The 24,408-nt window shown below is 46.6% G+C and overlaps 1 pseudogene across 1 annotated transcript; it reads right to left on the bottom strand.

The window, feature by feature from the left end:
- Positions 1-13,383: 13,383 nt before the first annotated feature.
- LOC113609677 (actin-related protein 3 pseudogene) lies at positions 13,384-15,436 on the bottom strand (annotated as a pseudogene). Its single transcript, XR_003428759.1, has one exon. The product of XR_003428759.1 is annotated as an actin-related protein 3 pseudogene (transcript).
- Positions 15,437-24,408: the final 8,972 nt, after the last annotated feature.

Below are 24,408 nucleotides of genomic sequence, written 5' to 3'. Positions count from 1 at the left end.
GGAGAAGGTAGCCATCTGCAGGCCAGGAAGAGAGTTCTCACTAGAAACCCAACCCTGCTGGCAACTTGGTTTTGGAGGTCCCAGGCTCCAGAAGGGTGAGAAAATACATTTCTGCTGTTGAAGCCACCAGTCTGCGGTATTTTGTTACGACAGCCAGAGCTGACCAGGAAGAGCACTGGGAGAGGAGCGCCGAGGCAGGACTGCACCCACAGCCAACCCCTGACAATGCTTACTGAGCCGAAGGAGTGATGGAGTCTCTGCGGGAAGGGGAGAAGCCACACCCACCCAGCAAACTTTGCAGTCAGGAATCGACTGGAACACTGCCATTAGAAGAAACTCCACCTTCTATCATGAATCATGGTTGACTCAGGCTCTGGAGTCAGCCAAGCTGAGCTTGAACCTGAGCTCTGCTACATGCCAGCTGTGTGATTGTGGGAAAGTGAATTGACCTCTCTGGTCTCATTTTCTCATCTGTCAAATGAATCCCATGATCACATTTACTCTACACTAGCTGTGTGTGTATACACTGTGCTTCTCATATAGTAGGCGCTTGATATGCTGGCTCCTGCTAATAATAAGGTCATATTATCCATAATTATTATTAATTAATAATAATTTCACTCATATGACTTGCTTTACCTGCTTAAGTTAAAAATAAGGCCATCCTTCTCTTGTTATTTAGGTGGAAACTGACTATAGCCCTTGTTTCCCCATCAGAGGAGCGCCCTTCCCTCCTTCCTAGTGTCTACTGTCCCAAGGTAAGCTGCAGCTCCCCAAATACTTCTTTCTATCAGACCCAGCCTTGCTGGGGGTTCTATTAGATGCAGGCATGACACCCAGAGGCTGGTGGAGGGCCAGACCGCCCTGAACCACATAAGGTGCAGGGGAAACTTGTCCTCCTGTGACAGTCTCAGCTCTGGTTCTGGTTGGGGTAACAGCCCTCCTGTCCCCTCCCATTGGAGAGCTCCATCTTGGGAGATACTTCTGTTCTTTCTGCTCAGGTGACCTCACTGCACAATCTCAATTCTTCAGATATTTGGATAAGCCTGAATCCAAGAAAGCATCATCCTCCGTCTGGATCTGCTAGTCCCCTATTCTTATCTGTCCATCACTTCACTAGAAGCCTTTGAGTTCCACAAACAAGGGATAATTAGGCAGAGTGGCCTTTGACAAGCTTCCAAAACGCCTTCCTTGGTGACAATGAGGTGCGTTCTTGTTTCATATATCTTATGCCTATGGGACTACTCAAGTGGTCCTTTTTACCACAAGGAGATCTGCTCCAATAATAATTTCACATATCTTTGAATATAAGATGCTATAGATTGTAAAATAAATCATTAGTCAATGCAACATCAAGAAAGAAAAAAAATGATGCTTCCAATTATCTATGACATGCCATCCTCTGAAAGGCACATCATGATTTCAGAGATGCTAAAACTGTGAAATCATGTGCATCTCAGAATCAGTGAAATTATTAACAGTATTAGCTAATATCGCTCAAGGATTTATTCTGTGCTAGGTACTTGTTTTAAGAGTTTTAAATGAATTAATTAAAGGCTTATGAAGTAGAGGCTATTATAATAACCCCCACTATACAGATGAGAAAAGTGAGGCACGTGTAGGTTATGTAACTTAATGTCACACACTTAGGGAGTAGTTAGATTCCAGCCCAGGCAGTTGAATGCCCCTCTTACTAGACGTGAAGCAATGGCAGCTTTTAAATAGGAGCTGCCTTCTCATACATTCTGTCTCTCTGTCATACACACACACACACACACACACACACACACACACACACCGGATTTTAAATCTTACCTTCATGGCTCCTCCAAATGCTATTAGAGTACCAACTTACATTAATGAGCAAGAAATTAGTGTTGGAATGACCTGGTAAGTCTTCAGAAAGGAGTTTTGGTGCTGAAGCCCTTCCAGGGAGGAAAGGCTGTCCCCACTTACATAACTCTCAACACGTGACAGCGTACAGGCTGCCCAGGAGCCACTTCTCACTTTTAAGTGAGAAGTTAGTTGGTTCCTCACTTCCTGGCTCTGGCTCTTTACAATGACCTTCCCGGGGCTGGGATCCACACCAGGGCTTTCCCATGATGATACTGGTAACATCTTCTCTAGGACCCTTCTGGAATGCCTTCAGCTGCTAGTGACACAAAACCCAATTACAAGCACCTTCAACAAATAGGGATTTTTTTTTTTTTGCGGTACGCGGGCCTCTCACTGTTGTGGCCTCTCCCGTTGCGGAGCACAGGCTCCGGACGCGCAGGCTCAGTGGGCATGACTCACGGGCCCAGCCGCTCCGCGGCATGTGGGATCCTCCCAGACCGGGGCATGAACCCGTGTCCCCTGCATCGGCAGGCGGACTCCCAACCACTGCGCCACCAGGGAAGCCCCAAATAGGGCTTTTTTTTGCTGTTTGTTTCTTGTTTGTTCTCACCTGATGAGTGTCCTGAGGAAGGCAGTTCAACTCTTGGGCGATGTCAACTGCTCACGTTCTTTTAGTCCTGTCATCTTAGGCTGTTGACATGTTGCCTTAGGATTTTACAATGGTGTCTATACCTCCAGGCGTTTGGTCCTATCCCAGGAAGAAAGGGGAAGGGCAGAAGGGCTTTGTCTTTTTATTTGGGAAAGGAAGCCCTCCCAGGAGAGTTCTTGCACTTTGTTAGCCGGAACTGGGTCACACGTCTATATGCTGAGGCCAAGGTAATGAGATGGTCATGACTGGTTTAGATCTGTAGGTATTTCCCATCCCCAAGATCAGGGAGTCCCTGACTACTACCTGAGTGATAACAGAGGCAGGAAGCATGGATGGTGTCTGCCGCGTAGCTCCTTGCTCTCCTCCAACAATCTCTTCCCTAATCACACCTCCACCCTGCTTCTCTGCTTAGGCTTGGGACAAGAGGGTGTGTGATCTGCATTCCCATCAGTGATGTAGCTGCTGGAATGTAAGCACTGCGAAGGGAGGGACCACCTCTGCTGGGCTCCCCACGTTATCCCCAGAGCTTATCACATGCCTGATGCATTGTAAGCACTCAGTAAACACTGGAGTGAATGGATGAACGAACAGTGGCCAGGAGCCCGTGTGCTGGCCACTGTCTCAGGAATCAACACGAGGATCGGGCCTCCCACTGCCGCCGGCCTGTGCAGAAGGTACGTGTGTGTGCACAGGTGTGTGACTCTGTGTGGGCGTGCACACCTGCAGCTCCTCCCAGCCTCAGATTAAATTACTTATAAACAGGCCTACGCCGACCTGGCAGAGTCTGAGTTTCAGCATAACAATTTCCACCATTTCCCAAATTCTTTTGATTTGGCGAAATCCAAAACCAAAACAAAGCTCCCCACCATCTTCCGCTCAGCCCACGGAAGAGCTCCGCTATGTGGAGCCCGGTGCCCTGCTCCACAACGGGTTCTGGATGGTTGGGACTCCAGAGCCTACTAGTTTGCCTTTTCTTCCTCCACATGCTGTCGCCCTGGACACGGCTACCTCCTGGCCTCTCCCTGGAGGTGTGCAGGGTCAGCTCCCAGGGCCCTCTGGGCCCTTCGTCCGAATGGGCTTTCTCCCATTCTGCATCCTGGGTTTCTCTATCCAGGGCATCTGTTGATGTAATTCTCTTGACAAAGGAATTGAGAGCATTCTCCCTCTGTCTTCAAGAATCCCATTGACCCCGAGATGGTTGCTACTACAGTATCTCCAGCCTCTGGACCCTAGGAAACAGTGTGTGGTTGGCCATTTTCTTTCAACTTGATCCTTAGACCCCAGGATGTACGAACCACCTTTCACTATTATCTCATGTGTGTCGAGGATCTTGCACAATGAATTTGTGAGCTTCTTATAAATCAAATAGGAGGTTAGATTAGACTCTCTTTGAGGTTTCTTCTAACGTTGACTAAGTAGTTATTACAATTGTTATTATTTTTAATATAACTGAGGAAGCTGAGCCACAGAGAGGTTAAGGGATAGGCTCAAGGTCACACAGCAAATCAGTAGCAGAACTGAGAAATTAACTGAATCTCAGTCCAATGAGCTTTCCATTACACCATTCTGTCTTTCCAGTTAGTTTCCCCATGAATCCCCAGTAGACTGAGGCACAGAACCCAGTCTTTCTCCACGAGGTTTCCACCTCTCTCCCAGCCCCTAAGATGTTAGCCCACAAGCGGGGTATGTTCTCCAGCCAAGGCTGCAGTGACGAATGTTGTGTGGATGGGCCCCAAGAAAAAGAGCATCTGGAACTTGGAGCCTGGCACAGGCAGTGGCCTGGAACTTCCTTACCCCCTACCTCCCACCACAGCCCATGCCTCCTCTGTGCTAATTAAAGCTATCCCTTTCTCAATTCCTGTTTTTTTTTTTTTCTCTCAAATGCACAGACAAACACCAAGTACAGTACTCTACTGCTGCTAGGAAGGAAAAAGGCTAGGACTTCAGAGAACAGGGCTCGAGGCTTGACATGGCCACTCACGAGATGGGGAGTTTCCTCACACGTTTTAATCTTTCAGGATCTCAGTGTTCTCTTCTGTGAAATGGGTGTAGGGAGGCGTTAGACTAGATGGCCTCTAGGATCCCTTCTGTCCCGAAAGTGCTACAGTATGCCTCTGCAATGGTATTTAATGTAACAATGGCACAGAGCGACATGAGATCAGGAACAGAACATTATGGATGCTGTGTGTTTCCACATGGTTTGGAAACCTGGAAACCCAGGAGTCTGTGAGGTGGAACTTGCATGTATGAACTGCAGCAGCATCGTTGGGAGAGAGAGTGGACAGGAAGGATTGGGTGCTGGGCATGTCACACGGCTTTGTCTTAGTTAATCCTCGTGGGGTGGAGCTTGAGGCTGGCCCTCTAACTCCTCCCTTCGCGTTCTTTCTACGGAGCTGCGCTGCATCTAATGGCATCTTCTCTTTGGTGAGCGTTCACGATGTGTCAGGTGCCACTCCAAGTAACTTAAATACGCAATTTAATTGAATCCTCACAATAATCCTAAGGAAGTTAATGATGGATCCCCACCGTATGGATGTGACAATGGAGGCGCAGAGAAATGCAGTAACTTGCCCAGGGTCACACAGATAACGAGGGGCAGAGCTTGAATTCTCACCCAATTCTGTTCGATTGCAACACCCATGCTCTTAACCACTAGGCTGTGTTGCCTCGACTTTGCCTCATTGATAACTACTGTCCCTCAGCAGGTTCTCTACTATGTACTTGCCCAGAGTTTTTCAAAGTGTGGTCTGAAGACCAATTGCATCAGAATCTCCTGGTGCTCTTGTTAAAATGGCCAATTCCTAAACCTCTCTCCAGACCTCCCAAAGCTGGCTTTCTGGGGGTGGGACCCAGGACTGTTTAATATCAAACTCCCCAGGAAGTTTTATGCCCACTAAAAATTGAGAACCACTCAACTTGGGAATGAATAGGTCTTATTCTCATTAAGCAGACTTTTCCATGAGCATGGGAGATCCAAGCCGTGGAGAAAATTTCCAGCAGAGAGCCAAGCAGCATTATTACCTTACTGAGACACCTGTGGAATACAGGTACTTTGCGGTAGTTTTCTGAATATGGGCTTTCTTTGTGCTTTAACGTGAGGTAAAGCCTAGTGTTTCAGTTAGCCAAGACTAGGTTAGGCTGCTGTTACAAGCAATCTTCAAATATCAGTTGTTTCAAACAATAAATATTTGGACAGCTACATGCAAAAGAATAAAATTAGAACATTTTCTCACACCATATACAAAAATAAATTCCAAATGGATTAAAGACCTAAATGTAAGACTGGAAACCATAAAACTCCTAGAAGAAAACATAGGCAGGACACTCTTTGACATAAGTCACAGCAATGATTTTTGGATCTGTCTCCTAAGGCAAAGGAAACAAAAGCAAAAATAAACAAATGGGACCTAATTAAACTTAAAAGCTTTTGCACGGCAAAGACAACCATTGACAAAATGAAAAGAAAACCTACTGAATGGGGGAAAATATTTGCATATGATATGACTGATAAGGGGGTAATGTCCAAAATATATAAACAGCTCATACAACTCAATATCAAAAAAACAAAGAACTTGAGTAAAATAGGCAGAAGACATGCGTAGACATTTTTTCCAAAGAAGACATACAGATGGCCAACAGGCACGTGACAACAATAAAAATTTATTTCTCTCTCATATTACACGTCCAGTGTAGGTCGGTAGGGTGGAAGATGAGGGGCTGTACCCATAATTTATTATCTCACAGTTTCTGTAGGTGAGGAATTCAGGAGTGACTTAGCTGGGTAATTCTGGCCCAGGGTCTCTCATGAGGTTGCAGTCAGGAGATCAAGAGGAGGTGCAGGCTTGACTAGGGCTGGAGTATGTGCTTCCAAAATTGCCAACTCACATGGGGGTTGGCAGGAGGCCTTGGTTCCTTACCACGTGGGCATCTCCACAGCTTTCCTGAGTGTCTTCACGACACAGAATCTGGTTTCCCTCAGAGCAAAGAATCTAAAGGGGAATGAGCAAGCAGGAAGCTGTGGTGCCTTTCATGACCTGGTATTCAAAGTTGTACACCATCCCTTCCGCTTTATTCTATTCATTACAACTGAGTCACTAAGTCTAGCTCACACTCAAGGGGAGGGAAATTCATTTTCAATTATTGAAGGGAAGAGTATAAAAAAATCTGTGGACATTTAAAAACCAGTACAGTCAACCCACGGTTCATGAGCTATTTATGTACTTCTCCCATGCAAAATATACTCACTCCCACCCGAGGCTTCCAAGGTATCATCCCATCAGAGCATCAGTCTGAATTCTGGAATTTTTGTCATCTAAATAAGGAGCTGATGAGGTTTCTCAGGTGCAATTCCTTAAATTCAACTTCTTAAATATAGTTCCTCTCAAATACAAAGACCTGTGAATTCACACACTCAACATATAATCATGGGACAGGCATAGGATAACCACCATAGACATTTTTGTTCAAAAATGGGAAAAAATGGAAGGCAAAAAGAACTCTGGTCCATGGCAAGTCTGAAATATAGCTGGACATGTGTTGGTCTTACTCTTGACTGGGAGTAATTCTTCATGGCTCTTTGCCCTGCCCTCTGGTGTCTTGGTTCTAACTCTGAGTCATCCTTACTCTTCCACGATATGTAGTCTTGTTTGCAGATGTATAGTTTTCTCAGCCTGTTTCCTGATAGAATTTGTGAGGAGATGTTTAAAGATCATTTTCATTTCATACCGTTCTGTTCCTTTCAGTCCAAATTGGCTGTGTTTTTGCGAATATAATTTTTAAAAAAACTTTGTGAGTCTCCTGTGAACAATATTGGGTTTATTACAGTAGAAAAAGGCTACACCCAGAAATCTCTTTGAGATAAGTCAGTGGGGTTATGAGGAAATGGCTGAGGGACAATATTCTCAAACCTCTTAGAGACTCTATTGTTTATTGAGAGTATCTGTGAGCACATACTTAAATTTTTTAGAGGGATTTCTCTTCTGACTGAACAGCTTTCTGAGATATTACCTTGGAGCTTTCTGAGGTCTCAATAAAGGACTTTACTGTCACACCCTTGGCTCCATCTTCTACATGTTTCCCTTGCAGGGCCCTGGAACTAATCACTGTGTGGAAGACATTTCTTAATTTCAGCATTGTTTGCCATCTTGGGAGGTTGAAAATTTTCAGTACTATCAAGTTCTGGCTTTTTCATGCTTAACAGTCATTTTTTTTTTTTTTAACCTATCCGTCTCCTTTCACATTTTATTTTAAGCAACAGGAAGAAGCCAGGTATCATCTTTAACACATAGCTTAGAAATTTCCTTAGCTAGACCCACTTCATTAGGTATGTTTTCTTTCTGCATAACTGCAGGCTATGCAAACTTTCTACCACTATATAAGAAGGATCCCTTTTCCTCTCCACTTTCCAATAAGATTTTTCTCAGTCTCTTTTATGCCCTCATCTGCAGACTCCTCAAAGGTCATCATGCATCTGCAAACAGATTTGTCAAAGCACTTCAAGCTTTCACTAGCATTCTCCTCAAAATCTTTCCACCTTCTGCTTAATTCTAAAACCCCTCCTACATTTTTAGATATTTATTATGACAGTACCTCACTTCTAGTACCAAAATCTGTGGTAGCTATCAATTGCTGTGTAACAAGTTACCCCAAAACTTCATATCTTAGAACAATGTTTTAATCCCACCAGTTACTGAGGACCAGAAACCCAGAAATGGCTTCGCTGGATGGATCTGGCTCCGGGTCTTTCATGAGGCTGCAGTCTCTCAGGTCAGGGCTGGAGGAATCACTTCCAAGATGGTTCATTCACATGACTCTCATTTGCAGGTCTCCGCTTCTCACCACATGGACTCTTCTATAGTGCTTCAAAAGTGTCTGTATAGCATAGCACCTGGCTTCCCCCAGAGCGAGTGATTTAGAGAGAGAACAAGGAGGAAGCTTCAGTGGCCTTTAGCCTTGGAAGTGGTGTGCCATAACTTCTGCCATATTCTATTTGTCACACAGACCAACCCTGATGCAATATGGGAGGGGACTATTCAAAAGTGTGAATACCAAGAGATGCGGGACCATTAGGAACTGTCTTGAAGTTGACTACCGTATGCCTCCATTGAATCATCTCTATGGGTTCCATACTACTGCTGTGCGTTGCACTATGATAAGGAAAGGGAGACCTACTTTTTGGTATGCTTTGTGATAGTAGCCTTGATTTGATACAGAATTTCAGCAACCTTAATTCTTTTTATTTTTAGTCATAGTGACTCATTTTCTAGGATCTGGGCATGAGACTATGAGGGAGGCTGGCCAGGAGACAAAACACAGAAGCAGATGCTATGCTACTGTCAGAACCACCTTTCCCCTGAGTAAGAGGATTTGTTTAGGCTGTGATCCTCTGCCGCACTCTCTGTTCTCTTAGGGTGAGGCATTAGTCCCCCTCAACTTTTTGTGTGAATAAATAAACTTCTGGTGGGACTCCAGGACATCCTGGAGTCATATCTTAGTCTCTAGCTACAGACATAGCTTAGGCTCAGGCTGGGACTTTGCTAAACAGGTCAAGACCTAAGAGGGTATAATAAGGTGACTTCAGGGAGAAAGAGAAGTAGAAACTGTCCTGGAAGTGCTCTCCATAGGCCCATGGTCCCTCAGCTGATACGGGCTCTGCGGTACATCCTCTGGGTACAGAAGCCTTGACACCCGTGGTTAGCCAATAAGAATCCATTCTGGCAGTACCAAAGCGTTTGATAAGACTCTCTGGGCTGCCCCAGTTGGAGCCCCTGCACCCGTAAATGATCTGAAGTACTCTTTGTGAATGAATACACCTATGAGTGACCCCGTGGCCCACCACTGGTGCTGTGTTTTGGGTCTTGGCCCAAATATTACTATCTACCATGGTGAAATCTGAGTACACTCTCAGTTCAGCGTCACATTGCCTCTTTACAAGGGCCTTTTAAACCAGGTATAGCATCAAAGGGGGTAATTCTAGAGGTTCTGCAAAATTCCCAACTCAAAATTCACCCACCGGCACGCTAACAGGTATAAGCAAGTGGAAGGGGTGTACTCACTGTTCCAAGGAGAGACAGGTACATCACAGTGATGAGCACTGTTCCCCTAAGACATGATATGGCATTTTCTATGAGTAGAGCTCACATGACTTAATCAGAAAGTATGCTGTGTAGGACCTGGGTGTCAGGTGTGCTGAAGAACCTGCCAACAACCATCAGAACCACTGTCGCTACCTACTCTTACTGAGTTCCCTGAAAATCACTGACGGGATGAGTAGATGTCTGGGCCACCAAACTATTGGGATTTTTGATACTGTAGATAAGAAACTGAATTACTTGAAGATATAGGAGGCATATCCATCTCTGTGTCCCTCATCTTCTTTTCTCTCCTGAGATTAAGGCTTTCAACTAGAAGGAATCAGGGCCCTTTACGGATAGTAAAATAAAGCAGGATTTGGTATCTGAGCCCATGGCTTAAGATAACAGAAGGATGATCTGGGTTTGGAATGCCGGTCATAAAAACCAAAAAGAATATATGTGAAGGAGACTTGCCTATCCGATCAAAATACTTGAAACTGAGGGAGAAAAAAGTCTCAGATAAAATGCTGTAAATTATACAAGTGAATGAAAAAATTCTTTTGTCTTGAACCAGAAGTCTTCTTAAGAAAGAAATTGTTTTATTCAGGAAAATGTCTACATAAGCAGTTTGGGATTGAAGGTAAGACCCTGTAGAGATAGTATAGTATGAGTCAAGGAAAAAGAAAGAATCAGCTAAAACTTTTGTATGTTGGTTAGAAACAAGAATTTGGGGCACATGGGGGAAAGCTTGGAAGAGGGTAGAAAGTAGAGAGAAGACAAGGTAAAGCATCATATCAAGGTAGATGAAGGAAAGATGCTCCATGTTCATTTGGAGTTGTTTCTCCACTTGTGTGAGTGTTGTTTTGGTTACCAAGGATAAGTACTTGGCTTTAAACCTCGGTTATGTGATGCGGCAAGGGGAAATGCAAACAAAATGGCAAGATGGTCCATAAACTGAGCAAAAGCTCAGAGCCAGCCTCTCAGGCAAAGGTAACAGGAAACAGAGGTGAAAACAGGGAAGCAGAGATGCTCAGGGGTCTGGGCACCAGCATGGAGTAGAGAAACAAGGCGAACTTGACATGTAACAGGAAGAGGCAAATATGATTTCAGAGAGTGGGACACCTGTTGGGATGGTGCTTGTTCAACAATGGGAGGAGGCAACCGGTTTACAAGAGAGAGAGTTCTTGCAAAGGCAGGGAGGAGTTACCCAGTACAAACAAGGAGTGTGAAAATTAATTTACCTGAGGGTGAACAGCGTAGAAAACTTGGGTAATGAAATACGAAAATGATAATTATTTCTGCTAATGTTTTTTGCTTTTTTTTCTATTGGTGGGTATCATCAAGACATTTTACATGCAATATCTCATTTAAGTTTCACTGTAGTCATAAAAATCGTGAAAATTTTCACTACGGTCCCCACATTATGGATGGGGAAACCAGTGATCAGAAAGGTAAAGCAAATTGTCCGAGGCTACCCAGGTAGGGAATGTGGTGAGAATCCAGACCCAGGAGGTCTGCAGAGTCTGAGGTCTTGTGAACGTGTGACGACTTGTGTCCCAGGAAGGGGGACCCCTTCCAGGGCTCGAGAGTGGGCTCTAACACTGGGAAATGAATTGTCCGAGGAGGCACCCGTATTGACAAAACGAAAACCTTTATTGGGAAGGGGTGCCCCGTTGGAGAGCAGCAGGGTAAGGGAACCCAGGAGAACTGCTCGGCCACATGGCTCACGGTCTCAGGTTTTACGGTAATGAGATTAGTTTCCTGCTTGTCTGTGGCCAATCATCTTGCTTGGCCTATATTTGGTCTGACTCAGGGTCCGTCCTGGTGGCATCTCTCAGCCAAGATGGATTCTAACAAGAAGGATTTGGGGAGGTTGGTAGGGCATATGGACTGGTATATCCTTCCTCCTTTTGGCCCCTCCCGAATTCTTCTGGTGAGTTTTTGGCGGCAGTCCTGTTCCTTACCAGGACCTCTTGTCGCGAGACAACTCATGCAAGTGGTTATTATCGTGCCTGGCCTAGGAGGGCAGGTTCGGTCAAAGGTTCCCTAACACATGGACTAACGGAAAGTACAGATGGCTTTTTAAAAAGTTCTGATCCCCGGCACAGATACAGGCAAAGAAATCGTGAGGACTTCCAACTTGCAAGTCATCTGCCGCGGGTGGAGGTCTCATTATCCTAAAAGCCCAATGTTTGGCAAAAGTCTTTTCACTGTGCGTAGCAAATAACATCTTCTCTGAAAAGACAAAGGAGACAAGGTAGAATGCTATCTCTTGGCATTTTGCACATTGAGGGATGACCTTGCTCTTCCTATGAAAATTATGGGAGCCTTGGAAGAAAGAGATGCTGTAATCTTGGAGGTGGTGAGGGTGAAGAAGAGGGTGTTGGCCACAAACATGTGCCCCAGGCATTAGGAGGGCAAACATCTGTATTAAGCAGGGCACTTTCACTGGCAAACAGAAAAAGAGAGTAGATTGGCCCTTGTGACTAGGAAGCCCATGAGTGACTGGCTTCAGGCATTGCTGTAGTCAGGAGTTCAAACAAGACAGTTAGGGCTACTCTGATCTCTCTTGTCTCGTCCCTTGGTTCTGTGTATTGGCCTCTGCAGATGGGTGGGAAGGCAGTTGCCTATAATTTCAGATTTATAACCCAGGTGGAAAAGTGCTCTTTATCTCTCTCACTCTCTATTTTTCAATGCAGGCCAGATCTTTTTATTTATTTGTTTATTTATTTTTTTGTGGTACGCGGGCCTCTCACTGCTGTGGCCTCTCCCGTTGCGGAGCACAGGCTCCGGACGCGCAGGCTCAGCGGCCATGGCTCACGGGCCCAGCCGCTCCGCGGCATGCGGGATCTTCCCGGACCGGGGCACGAACCCGTGTCCCCTGCATCGGCAGGCGGACTCTCAACCACTGTGCCACCAGGGAAGCCCCAGGCCAGATCTTTTATTGGCCTTGCTGGGTCTCATGCTCTTCTTGGGACCCATCACCATTGCAAGATGGAGCACATACTATGACTGACCCAGCCTGGGTCATTGTTCCACCCAGCAATGGAGGTTGGGTTGAGGATGGTGGGTGAGGTTCCACAAAGGAAATAGCGCCCCTGGGACAACATAGTGATGTCCATCATGACGCGTTTTGAACATTCAGAGAGAAGTCTGGTCCAGTAGCTGATGACTTCATACAGGAAGATAGAATGTTCCTAGAAAAGACATTGTAACACTACAGTCAGAGCTGGTCCCAATGAGGAGCAAGAGGGGGAGTGACTAAAGCCACCCTGGGGCTGTGCAACTCGCTCTAGGGTGAACTCCGACTTTAAAAAGACATACAACCCCAGGACCCTGAGGATGAGAACCAAAGAGTAGAGTGGGTTTGTGGGAATAGTGACGGCAAGGCTAAGGCTCAGAATAAACTCATATTTAAAGAGGGAGACATTCTGAGGACAATACAAAGTCTTTGTTTGGGCTGTGTTTAGTGAAAGAAAAACAGTGCAAGTGTAGACCCATGGCTTGGGCAAAAGAAAATAACATTAGATAAGAAGGCAGAGAACATCAAATAGAAGTTGAAAATATAAATTTTCTATGAAGGATGTCAGACTAGAAAGAGAAGAACAAACAGTATGTAGAGGTTTGAAGTCCATGGAAAGACAGTGATAGCTCACTCAGTGGTTACTTCCTCCCTCCTTGTTGGTAGATGGCTGACTTTTTTTTTTTTTTTTTTTTAAAAAAGAAATTTGTGCCTTTATTAGAATGGTGTTAGGCTTTAAATATACCAATTTGGGTAATCAAATTATTCATTTTTTAATAAGAAATGACACTGCAGAACTGCAATACTGGTCCAACAGTCTTGTCTTTACTTGTCCTTTAAAGCGAGAAACAGGATGCAAGGAATCAGAAAGCACTAGCAGGCATCAGTTAATCCAAGATACTAGCTTCTTAGTTCCAAAAGCACTTGCAAAGAAAACCACTGGGGGGCATAGGGTACGGAAGCACTTCCTAATAACTGGAATCCCATGAGTGTGTGTGTATGCCAAGTCTCACAGGCTATTTTTTGTATTTATCCTTTACTTGGTCATTTTTTTCCCTCAAATACTAGTTTTTCTTTGACTTTTTTTCCTCAAAGTATAAAAAGTATGAAATATACACAAGCTGTTGCACTGCACACTTCAGAGCGTACAATTCAAGCATTATAGAGCTATCGACATACCGATAAATCCCATCAAATCTTGGATAATTCAATAATATGCAAAACAGCAGGGCACAGAAAGAACTAAAACCCACTTCTTTTTGTTACACGTTAAGATTCAAATATTCAATCTAAAGAAAAACACTCAATCATTTTGGCTCTCCTCTACATTCGCATGTTGATATACTTATTAAAATATTCCTGTATAATTATGTTTGGTCTTATTATTTCAAGTCAGGTTTACAACCTCAAAACCAGCCATCCAGACAAAACAGGTAATCAGAAAGATTATTCTTCCCCACCTCCCTAACCCCAATAACTATGAAGCCAATTTTACGACATGACTCCAAACACTGGATTGTGACGACAAATGCTAGGTCCAATTTCTTCATAATCCTTTTTGGTGTGGCATACTTGGTAGAACTCAGGTGTGGAAGCCAGCATGGATCCTCCAAACCAAACTGCATATCGCTGCATGTGGTGTGTAATGACTTGTACATCAATAGGTTTTGGCTTCAGTCTACCACCACTCAATTCCTCACTTAATTTCAGCCTGGCATCTACAGTTCTTTTCAAATCTCTTTGCAAGCGACGTCCGAAGTCCCTGAACATGGTTGAACCTCCAGAGAGGACAATATTCTTGTAGAGAGGACGTCTGACATCAATAGGACAATTCTGAATTACTTCATCTACAACTTCTGAGATAGGCTGAGTAAAGTCTGGATTAGCAAACTCTGGATGAAAAAATATTTCAGGTCCCAAGAATCTCTCATATCCAACATCAATGGAAAATTCCTTCTTTGAGATAGCATTGATTCCAGTATACTGTTTAATCCACTTTGATCCATCTGTATCATACTTGTTAAATTCTTTTACTAAATCTGGACAGACATAACTATAGCGCTCCTTTACTGCCTTAGCAGTTTCCAAGGATTGCTCTGGAGGAATTCCTACTTCTCTGTCTCTCAGCAATTGCTGAATAAAATATGTTATATCTCGTCCTGCGATTGGAATGTGCTTAATACAGCTGCCAATCACATACCCTTCAGCCACAGGGATGACATGAGTGACACCATCTCCACTGTCTATTACCGTACCGGTCAACGTCCGTTCTCCTACTTGTCTGGAGGTCCACGATGCAGCTAAGGCAAGAACAGCCTGTACAGCAATGTACAAGCCTGGAACATTGAAGGACTCAAACATTATTTCAGCAGTATATTCCCTGTTTTCTGGAGTATTCAGTGGAGGTTCAGTCAAAAGAAAATAATGGTCTTCAGGTTCCGCCCTTAAATATTTAAAGATCACTTGCTCCATAAACCTTTCCGTCAAGTCCCAATCTTCAACTATACCATGGCGGATTGGCCACTTTGTTGCATATGTAGGTTTTTCTATTGCTTCATCACCAATGAAGAAGTCTAGGTCATCAACACCTTTCATCACCCTCCTTTGAGCTTGATCACCCACTTTTGCTGACTCCTTAATAGCAATACAGGAAGGGATGATAAACTGTGGTTCCGTATTTCCAGCATATCCTAGTTTTGTATACCCCGTGCCACAGTCCACCACACAGGCCGGCAACCGTCCCGCCATCTTCCTCCTCGCCTGCTGCTGCCGCTGCCGCCGTCTGCTCCGTGCCGGTTGGGGCCAGGGATGGGCGGCGAGAGGTAGAGGCTATCTGACCGTCCACGGCCAGGCCGCCCTCTCCGTCCGCGGGGTAGCCGGGAAGCCAAAGCAGTAGCGAGAGAGCAGCAGGTTCGGTCAGCGGCTACCGATGGCTGACTTTTTAAGTATTAACACCCCTTCACCACGTCTGAGGGATGAGTTCTGAGTTGTCCAAGACAGTTGTGTGGTTCCATGCCCCTCAGCACTGATTGGTTTGAGGATAGGCAAGAGACTTACTTCTGACCAATGAGATGTGAGGACTGCTTTGTCAAGGTTTCTGAAACAGTGTCCTTGCTTCTAAAATATGTACGGAGGGCTTCCCTGGTGGCGCAGTGGTTGAGAGTCCGCCTGCCGATGCAGGGGACACGGGTTCGTGCCCCGGTCCAGGAGGATCCCACATGCTGCGGAGCGGCTGGGCCCGTGGGCCGTGGCCGCTGGGCCTGCGCGTCCGGAGCCTGTGCTCCGCAACGGGAGAGGCCACAACAGTGAGAGGCCCGCGTACCGCAAAAAAACAATCGACTAAAAAAAAAAAAAAATATATATATATATATATATATATATATATATGGAACCAACAGTCCTTCCATTTTATATATGGAACCAACAGTCCTTCGTTTACTGCTGGCCATTGTTGTGTTTGCATGGGATTATTAGAAATGCAAAGACCATCTTTTGACCTTGAGGAAATTGAATTGACAACCTGAGGATGGCAGAGTAGAAGGGTAGAGAGGTGTCCTTGAAGATGTAATTGAAGTAACCAGTCCTGAAGTCCCTCTACCTAGCACTTCTCAGTTTATGAGGTAATCAATTTTCCTTATTGTTTAAGCTAGTTGAACCTGGATTTTCTGCTCCCTGCAGCCCAAGGCGTTCTGACTGGCTCCGAGCTCAAGGGAGATGAAGAGATTAGATAAGAAAGGGGCAAGAAGCAGGATTCAAATGGGTCCAAGTATCTGACCCAGTGACTCACATCCCGAGGTGTGGAAAGAACTTTCCGGTGGGATTGGGGAGCCACTGTCCGTAAATTTTAAGTAATTGTGGAGAATAGAAGGTGGTGCCCGAATCGGGAACTGGGCAGAGATTATTCCGATTTTCATAAAGGAGAAAAACGATTGTTTCTGGAAACTCCAGACAAGTGAGTTTGAGGTAGATCCTTGACAACAGAATAGATTAAGAAGCAGATGGTGGGTGAGCATTTAGGAAGGAATGTGGTGGTCAGTCGAAAGCAAAATGACTTCACTGAGCACAAGTTATTCCAAACTAACCTCATTTCCTCTTTTGATAAGGTTACTATGTGTGTGAATCAGGTGTATGCCCTAAACATTGCAGGTCTCGATCCAGCCTAGGGTTAACAGTTCCTCTCATGGTTTCCTTGTGGCGAAGATGGTGAAATGTGGGTTGGATGAGAGTAGTGGTTTTACGTATTTGCCGCTGGAATCCAAAGTGTTGACTATTGGATGGATGTCACTGCCCACGCGCTGAACTCGGTTGGGGTGGTGGAGAGAAGTCTCACATTGGCCTGAGCTTGGCTGGGGCTGAGAGTCTGACACTCTGGGTGCGAAAGCCCTGGGATGGGCAGGAGAAGATCCAACAAACCCTGGGCCTATTGCCCAGAGAGATTGGGTGACGCTGAGAGGATCACGTGGATATAGGATGGGGCAGAAATGAAAAGAAATGTCATCAAGAAGACCTAGAGAGGTGGATGCAGACAAAGAGGCAGGTTTCAGGAGGCAAGAACAAGAAGACAGAAGCAGGTGGGGCAGCAGAGGGGGAGTCAAAGGCAGTCCCACGGATGGGTGTGTATGGAGCCCTGCTCAAGCTGCATCTCTTCACTGCTCAGAGGGGCCATGTTCCACTCGTGACAGTGGATGTCAACCTTCAGAGAGGTTTCTTGCCGAGTGCCAAGGGCTCTCTCCTTGATCCTGTCTGATTTATCACTAGATGAAAACTCAGGAGGCATACTGATCAAAGGTGTAGATGTCACAAATCCGGGAGGGAGAGTTAATACCAGAGGTGACAGAATGAGGACCCAGAGTGGTCCTGACAGGTTGGAATGCTGGGTCAAAAACAATAAGACACAGTTTAACAGGCCTACGTGTAAAGTCTGGCTTTTACGTGCAAAAAACAAATGGCAAATACACGGAGTGGGGGAGATTGCCTTGGCAGGAAATCATGTGAAAAATATCTGCGGCTTCGAAATGACCAGCAGCTCAGAATACGCCAACAGTGTGATGTGCTTGTTAGCAGTCAACATAACATGAGATGGAAGAACGGAAATCCAGTCCTCTTGGGAGGGAGCCGTCTCATTGTACTCTTGGTTAGATGACACCTGGGGTATCATGTTCGGTTTGGGACACCAGATTTTGAGAAGGGCATGGACCAATTGGAGTGTACTCAGAGACGAGCTAAGATGGAGAAAGTTCCAGAAGTTATTTGATGTGAGGAGAGGTTGAAGGATAGGAAAACATTCTGCCTGGAGAAGCAGACACAAGAGGACTTGGGAGAGGGATGCACATCATGGAGGAAGGAGTTGGTCCATTCGCTGAGATAGGACTAAAACCAAAGAGAGAAGATACGGAAAAGCCAATGTACGTCCATATAGAGAAAACTTTTCTGATCATTGTAGTCAAGAGAAATCACGATCACTTATGAGTTTCAAAAGCACGAGCTCATTTGTGAGGTGGGTCATAGATACCCACCTTGTCATAGATAAGGTAACTGTTTGAAATGATTAAGAAACTGTATGCTGTTGTATTCCCCAGTGCCTAGAACATTCCCTGGTAAATGTTTGTCCAATGAGTGCGGTTTTAGAGAAGTTGAATGCCTTTCTGGAGGTCATGCAGACGGATACCTCACTCCATGACAAGCCTTGGAGCAGCTGTCAGACACCATGGGCCGCCCTCGGGCAGTCGAGCGCGACGTGAACACCGGCAGGCGAGCGTTAGGGGGCTTCTGGAATGGGGTGATGGGGAGCAGAGGGCCTCAAAAGCCCTTCCAATTCAAAGGTTTCACCCAGAATGTTCCTAATCCAGAGACTCCAAATTGCTGCTTGAGAACACATGCGGGGCGTGGGATCTGTCCTCACACACGCCCCGCTGCTGTGGTCGATGGTATCTTCCCTGGAATCCTCTCAGCCCTCTCCCTATAGATCCCTATCTTGGGTGCGGGTGTGTATAACTAGTGCTTTTATATCCAGACCCCCAGGGTAACATTTACTCATACAAAGGCCCCAGGAAGATGGAATTTCAGCTCACTGAACCGCCGAGATATGCTTTCGACTTCTGTGCTTGTTGCCGGCTTGTATCACAAGTGTAAATCCTCTCTCTGGCTTTGGCACGGGAGGAAACTCCTTTTCTGCAGAATGGGAATTTGCAGAAACTGAAGCGTGATCATCCGAAGCGAATTCAAATCTGGCTTTTTCTGTACGGACCCCCAGGACAGACCAAGGAAGGTGTTTTTCCCTCTTCTTTTCAGGATAAGTTATGATATACCTAGAAAGTCCTCACCCCCTTTTATTGTGCTGGGGATGGGGTGATTGGGCTGTCATAAAATGGACATCAGTGTATGTTTGGGTTAAGTTCTTTTTCTTCCAAGAAAAGTGCCAAAGAAGTCTCAGGTGAGCCGAGGGTCCTGGTTAACACTCTTGATTGGCAGGGGCTCTGCTGTCTGCCCTCGGGCAGGATGTACTTCTGCTCAGTGGTGCCCACCGTCTCCACTAGGTGGAGAAAAAGAGCGGTGACGAGATGTACACAGCCCCAAATCAAAACCACAGTCCAAAGAGTAAAATCCAATTCTAAATGGAACTCGAAAACTTGAGAAGTAATTTAAGGGAACCACATTAAATACGAGAATGTTTAATGGGGCCCATGTGTCGTGAGCAGAGAGAGAGAGGGCGAGAAACGGGACAGAGGAAACCCGGGAGACAATATGTCTGTGCGACTTGTTCTAATTAGGGGCAGAGCGCCGCTGAGCATCATTCATTATAATTTGGTTGAATCTTCAGCTTGGGCCGAGGCACCTCTGCTGAGTGGTGTAAAACAAAGGGCTCTGTCGGAAACGGGGTGAGCGCCTCTCCCTTGGAGGTTAACGCCAGTCACCAGGGAGGGCCCAGGGCCGTACATCACTCTCCTGCCAGCTCTTCTTTATGGCTCCAGCGCCGGGCTCCAGCTAGCAGATGTCTGCAAATTTCGGGGAGGAGAGGGGAGGGGAGCAGGGGGGAGGGAGGGGGCCCGCGGCGCTCATTGTCTCCAACGTGTCTGTCGCTTAATTCAGTATCTCTGTCTGCCGCTGGAGCGGGATGGGAAGAGTTCAAAGGAGGAAATCAAAACAATCCATAGATCAGAGCTTGGGAGTGATCTGCGTGGCACCCAGAAATCACCGGCACTCCTCCAGCTCCGCTTTGAAATGGGGAGGCCGGCGATGATTTAGGGGGGCCTTGCTGGCGCTCACACCAGCAGCACGTGGAGCTCTCACTGGGGGGTTATTTTTTAACAAGGAGAAGGCAGCCAGAGGTCCGAGGGGGTGTGTGTGGTGTGGGGTCAGGTTCAGGTCTGTCCCAGGTCACAGGCGTTTTTAGTTCAGAGCTAGAGGTGGTGTAGGGGTGTTAAGAAGGACCTGAGATGAGGCTGACACCCCCCACCCCCCGAAACACACCGTTTGGGTTTCGGACTCTGCAGCTCAGTCCATGTGGCTTGGGTGTCTCACCCAGGCCTCCTGCCAAGCTCTCAAACTTAGGAGGGTGCCATTTGTTTGTTTTCAGCTCTTTCTTTGTACCCCACTGCACAGCCAACGTGCTGGCTTGCTGTGGCCTGGGCAGGGCCTCTGCTAGCCTCCAGGACATCTTCAAAGCAAGGTGCCCCCTGGAGGTAAGAGCAGAGCTTGGCCAGGCCGATGATGGTTTCCTGTGACCCGACACAGCTTTGAGCTAGGCACACAGCTTGTCATTGAAAATGCAGGTTGAGTTTCTCCCCATACTTGACCCTCCCACCAAGTGTCTGAGCAAAACACAAACTGCACGTCTTAGGCACCAGCTGGGGCACGGACAGCCCCCTAGTCTGGGACCTTATCCCAGCCACGCTTGTGGGGTTGAGCCCTAGATTCATTCTCCAGACAAACCTTCCTGGGTGTTAGTTAGGTCCTATGCTGGTCATTGGCTGAGCCTGTTTCATTCTGGTGAGAAAGAGCTGCATTTCCTGGCTTCATCTCCACCCTCAGATGGTCCAACTGCACTTGGATGCCATTGACGAGGGTGGGGACCAAGGGAGAGACTGACTGAGTCGAGGTGACTTGCCCCTTGACTAGTAAACAACAAAGGCACAGTAAATCCTAAAGGTGGAATAAATGCTCCGTTCCATGTTTCCACCTCCCTGGTTGGGCTGCGTGCTCTGTCTTATATATTTATCTGCTCCCTTGTCCAACATTCCCACCAAACTGATAACTCTGCGAAGGCAGGGCCTGCGTAGCTCCTATTCACTTTTCTAACCCGATACCCTACCCAGTGCCCGATTCAATAAATCCCTGTCTCTACACATGCAAGGGAAAGCACATTCTACTACCTTGGCCCTGATTTAGCTGAGTAATTGTAATTGAATTCATTGATCATTTATTGAGCATCTGCTATGCTGACACTGTGTTATGTGCCAGGGATATAAAGATTATGAAAACCAGTGCCTGATTCTAAAGAATTCACCTTCACATTCAAGTGAGATGAGGGCTGTGTGGGGAGAGTAGACAAGGACGCTGCTCAGTCTGAGTATGCTTCTGCGCCAGCTGCGGCACGTCCCAACCACGGGGGTGGCCCAGTGTGAGAGAGCCCCAGCAGCAGAAGGGTTCAAGCGTGGAGAGGTGGCCTGCCTAGAAAATTGTGTTATCATGCACGTAGCAATTAGCCCAATGTTGAAAACCCAAACGTCCTTATGGGACAGGACTTGTCTGCTTCCTCTGAAGATTCTCAGAGGTACTTCTCTGTTAACCAAGCCCCCAGACCATTCCGGTTCTTGAAAGACAACGCCAGGACCTAACCCCCTGGGTGCCAGATTAACTAAAAAGCCTGATTCACAGGTGTCTTTGGGTAGGAACGGAGTAAATGTTTTGCTACCTTCTCCATTGGGAGCGCCAACAGAAAGACCTTAACCGTTGCATCTTTCCCATCTCTAAGGTTGGTCCAGTCTTGGGCTTCTGCTGAAGGAATGAACATGGGAATAAAGGAATGAACGAGCAGCACGTGCTCCCATACGCTGCGCACAGAACTGCAGAGGGGCCAAGGAACAGAAGTTTTTTCTTCTGAGAAGTGAAAGAGACAAGGTGGAGTCAGTCAGGAAGCCTTCATGGAGGAAGTAAGGGCTGACCTGTGACACGACTGAAAGTGTTCTGGCTGTGATGAGCAGGGACAGCAGACATGTGTGGACACTCCCCCTCAGAGCCTTTCCTGACCCACATGCTGCCTGCAAGTCATCACGCGCAACCCTCACCTGGTCTGACTGCATATCTCACATCTTGGGCTGGAGGGGTTCATCTACATAATCTTCCAGCATCTATTTAGCATCTGCTGTATGCTAGGCACAGTGCTGGGCGAGAAGGAAACAAAGATGAGGAAGATGTGGTCTCTACCCGGTACAGACTCATAGGCCTGAGAATGAGGCTGTGATGTCAAAGAATAAGCAAGGACTTTCACACATTTGCATTTTATTTGCCGAATCTCTTGGGAATTTCTCGAGGATAGACAGGAATGCTGAGAGCACCGGCTCCAAAGTCAGGCTGTCTGGTCCCTATCCCAGCATCACCTCTTGTTGCTGAATGAGCTTGAGCAATATTCATTCATCTCTCTAAGCCTCGGTTCCTTCAATCATAAATCGGGACTGATAACAATGTCCTCCTCAAAGGGCTGATCTGAGCAGTAAGCGCGATAACGCACAAAGATACCTAGTATGCAAAAAATGCTCCACAAATGCTGGCAAATATTATTTTCCTGTTTCCTCCATCTCTCTTTTGCAGCACCTCCAAAGGTTCTCTGCAACTAAATGATTTCAGAAGTGAAGATTAGTTTGGAAAGACACCGAGAGTCCTGGAATTCTGGTTGCACTTAGAAATTATACTACACAATCTAGGGCGATAATTGCATAGTAATTCTACAGACATTTATTGAGTGCCTACTCAGACCCTATGCCACACAGTGGAGAGGCAGATAAGGGAACACCCCCAGACGTGTGGTTGCTTGATCTTAAGGAGCTCAAAGTTCAAATAGGGAGTCATATGAGCAAAGAGATTCGATGTCCTGCAGCAGCTGCTATGACAGTGATCCACGTAGCAGTGGTTGGGGACACAAAGAGGGAGTGACCAACCTGCTGGAGTGGGTCAGAGGGGGCTTCCCAGTGCAGGAGCTGCTGAGCTGCATCCTGAAGACTGAAGAGGAGTTGGTTAGTTTTATGCCCTCACTCACCCATAGAGCTGGAAGCTCCTACCTCTGGCTCCTGTCTCCCAGCCATGCTGGCCAGGAAGCAGTGCCCAGTAGTGTAAAGACCCAGGTGAGCTGGATTCTACTTTGAGCTCTGACAGTGACTTGCTGTGTGGCTTTGAGCAAGTCACTTCCCCTCTCTGGGCCTGAGGTAGCTTGTTGCACTAGCTGGCAAGAGCCTCTCAGATTGGATTCATCCATCTGGTGTCCAAGAAATATTGTGTCCACCAAGTGCCAGACGTGGTTAGGTGCCAGGGAACCGATACTGAGCTGGCTACCATTATGGCTGGCTAGAGCTTAATCCCATGGGGGAAATTTGGGGAAACTGTAAAACACAAGCTCCAGAGTTATCCTGCCCAAGGGACAAGGGAGCTGGGGTGTTTATACGCAAACTCCTGCCAGTCATTGGTCGAGAGCTGCTGGGGAGAGGTGCGGTGGGCAGGGTAATTAAATTCTATGCCGTACACACAGTCAGAATGAAGTTCCAAGATTGGGGGATGTTAAGGGAGGCACTGACAGCTTCTGTTACAGTTAGAAACTGTGATATACACAATGAAGGAAAGGAACATGAGGATGAGAAGGCGAAAGCTTTGTAAGTGCTCAATCCTATCCAAGGGTAAGAAAGCTTACCATTAGCAACGATAAATATTCTTGAACTTGCCTTTCCTCAAGGGCTCCTTGGTGTAAGTGGCCTGTTTGTTTAGACCAGTGGTTCTTAACTGAAACTGATCTCGGCCTCCAGGGAACATTTGGCAACTTTTGGAGACATTTTTGAGTGTCAGGACTTGCAGGAGGTGGGGGTAGGGATGCTACTGGCCTCAGCGTGTGAGGCCAAGGGTGCTGCTAAACGCCCTCAATGCACAGGACAGGCCCCCACAACCAAGAATGATCTGCTTCAATGTCCGTCGTGGCCAAGACTTGGTTTAGGCCTCTGGTTTTCTAGCTGTAACTTATTCTGGTGCACCAGGCAGATGGGGGGAGTCACCTGTAATAGTGGGGAGAGAGAGAGACAGAGAAGGGGAGCAATCGATTGATTAGGGAGAGTTATCTGCCTGTGGCTACGGGAGGAAGAGTACATTTCTGTTCCTGATGCAGCCTTCAGTACCCCATGCACCTTCTGTAGGAAACATGTCACCATCTGGAGGAGGAAGTGAGTTTCCACTTTTCCTTTTTCGCCTGGGTCGTGCCATTCCTGAGCATGAGTGTGAAAGGGAAAGGGAAGGGCGCATCGTTACCCACGTAGCCAAAGGGCTACGAAACTCTTTCAGAGCTTGGAGGCAAAGGTGAGTTTTGCTGTCAGTTTGATGGAGCAAGTTGTCATGGGAGTGGGGGTGAAAGCCCCACGTGGATGAGTATAGAGGACACATTCAACAGGTACCCCAAAGTTCCCAGGCAGCAGGGTCTGGAGGCAGACAGTACAGGTCCTGGGTCATTTTCTGGGACTGAGTCCCTGTGTTAGTAAATCCCCCCACCTAGCCACTGTGTAAATTTGAGCCAGTCACTTAACTTCTCTGAACTGCAGTCTGTCCTCATCTGTAAGATGGTGGGAATCGAGGGG

The sequence above is a fragment of the Aethalodelphis obliquidens genome, unplaced genomic scaffold, assembly GCF_003676395.1.
Source record: "Aethalodelphis obliquidens isolate GAN/ISIS:26980383/991018 unplaced genomic scaffold, ASM367639v1 scaffold58, whole genome shotgun sequence".
NCBI lineage: Eukaryota > Metazoa > Chordata > Mammalia > Artiodactyla > Delphinidae > Aethalodelphis > Aethalodelphis obliquidens.
This window is presented reverse-complemented; position numbering and strand designations above follow the sequence as displayed.